Source organism: Schistosoma mansoni, chromosome 1, assembly GCF_000237925.1.
Source record: "Schistosoma mansoni strain Puerto Rico chromosome 1, complete genome".
NCBI classification, from domain to species: Eukaryota; Metazoa; Platyhelminthes; class Trematoda; order Strigeidida; family Schistosomatidae; genus Schistosoma; species Schistosoma mansoni.
In genome coordinates this window covers 20,423,656-20,425,061 of record NC_031495.1, presented here as the reverse complement: position 1 = coordinate 20,425,061, position 1,406 = coordinate 20,423,656, and the positions used below count along the sequence as shown (strand labels likewise).

The 1,406-nt window shown below is 28.1% G+C and overlaps 1 non-coding gene across 1 annotated transcript; it reads left to right on the top strand.

The window, feature by feature from the left end:
• Positions 1 to 1,020: 1,020 nt before the first annotated feature.
• On the top strand, positions 1,021 to 1,092 carry Smp_tRNA_01596_Pseudo_TTG.1.1. The gene has a single exon. It is a non-coding gene (tRNA).
• Positions 1,093 to 1,406: the final 314 nt, after the last annotated feature.

Here is a 1,406-nt window from a genome sequence, read left to right as displayed (position 1 = left end):
ATAAAAAGTTTACTTTTATGAAAATTTGATAACAGAAATTCAAAGTGTAGAAAACTGAATTTTTTGTTCAATAGACAATAAAAAGGAATTGATAATCACTTTTAATCATTCATTATTTGAAAACATGACCTTTTTTGTTAATGGTTGGATAAGCCAAAAAAATATTGGATTAATTACTAGGGTGAAATTGACTTAAGGTATTTTAGATATTTAATTTAATCAACAGTATAAGGAGTTTATAAATGAGTTTGTCTAATTATTGACATAAGGTAACAAACATTTGAATGGACTGGACAAAAAGAAGTAGTTAATTCGTCAAATGTATTGGAGAGTTGTCAAGAACAACCAATAACCTATATATAAATTCACTGAATAAATGTCTAGATAACGTATTTCCTATTGTTACAATGGTAAAACAATATTAACACACAAAATTAAATATATTTCATTTTTTCGTCTTACACTTATTAACTTACATGAAAAGTTAATTTGCTTATCATTTACACTACAAAATAATGTCCTTTTTTTTCTTTAGATACGTAGAGGAAATCTATGACAGTTACTGTATATGCGACCAAGCATATCTTTTTTTTCCTATTCACATGCTTTATTTTAGAATGTTGATTCTTTTGTATTAACTGAGAGTTTATTAATCTTTAATAATTAAAAAAGGAGTTAGTAATACAAAGGAAATGAAGGAAATCAGTCACATGATGAAAGACAATTTAATATTAAAACATAATTTTATTTAATAAATATGAATTTTGTTAGTATCTAATTAGAATAGTTAATCAATAATTATGTAGGATTTTTGAAACATTCACCATAAAAGCGTCCTTGAATTATCAAGTTTCAATAAATATTATGATAAATTTGACTAGAATAATCAGATGAATATGGAAAGTAGATTGTTACATTTAAAAGGTGAGATATATGCAAGACATATTAATGGGAAGATTCAAGCAAACAATACTAAGCGAATTTAAACTTCACCCCATTGCACAAGCAAATGGCTATCAAGATTCAGTGGCCGAGTGGATAACGCGGTGGCGTTTGAAGCGAAAGGTACTGGGATCGAGTCCCGGAGTGAACATCAACTCTGAGATGCAGGTACTTCAAGCTGACGAGTCCCAAATAGGACTAAACGCACATCCTGGATTCCACTGCTAACCACTATCTATCTTTGCTTACTATGCAGGATATACTTTTAAAAGTGTAATATTTCGGCACAACTGATGGGTATATGTGAAATCATTTTTTATAATTCCATGTACATAACTATTTTATCTTTTTGAGAATTTGAATAGTTCTACATTTGGACATAAATGATCGATACGTTTGATGACTACTTTCTATATTAATTTAAGGTTTGCAGATATAAAGAATGAATAACTTTAATCCATTTT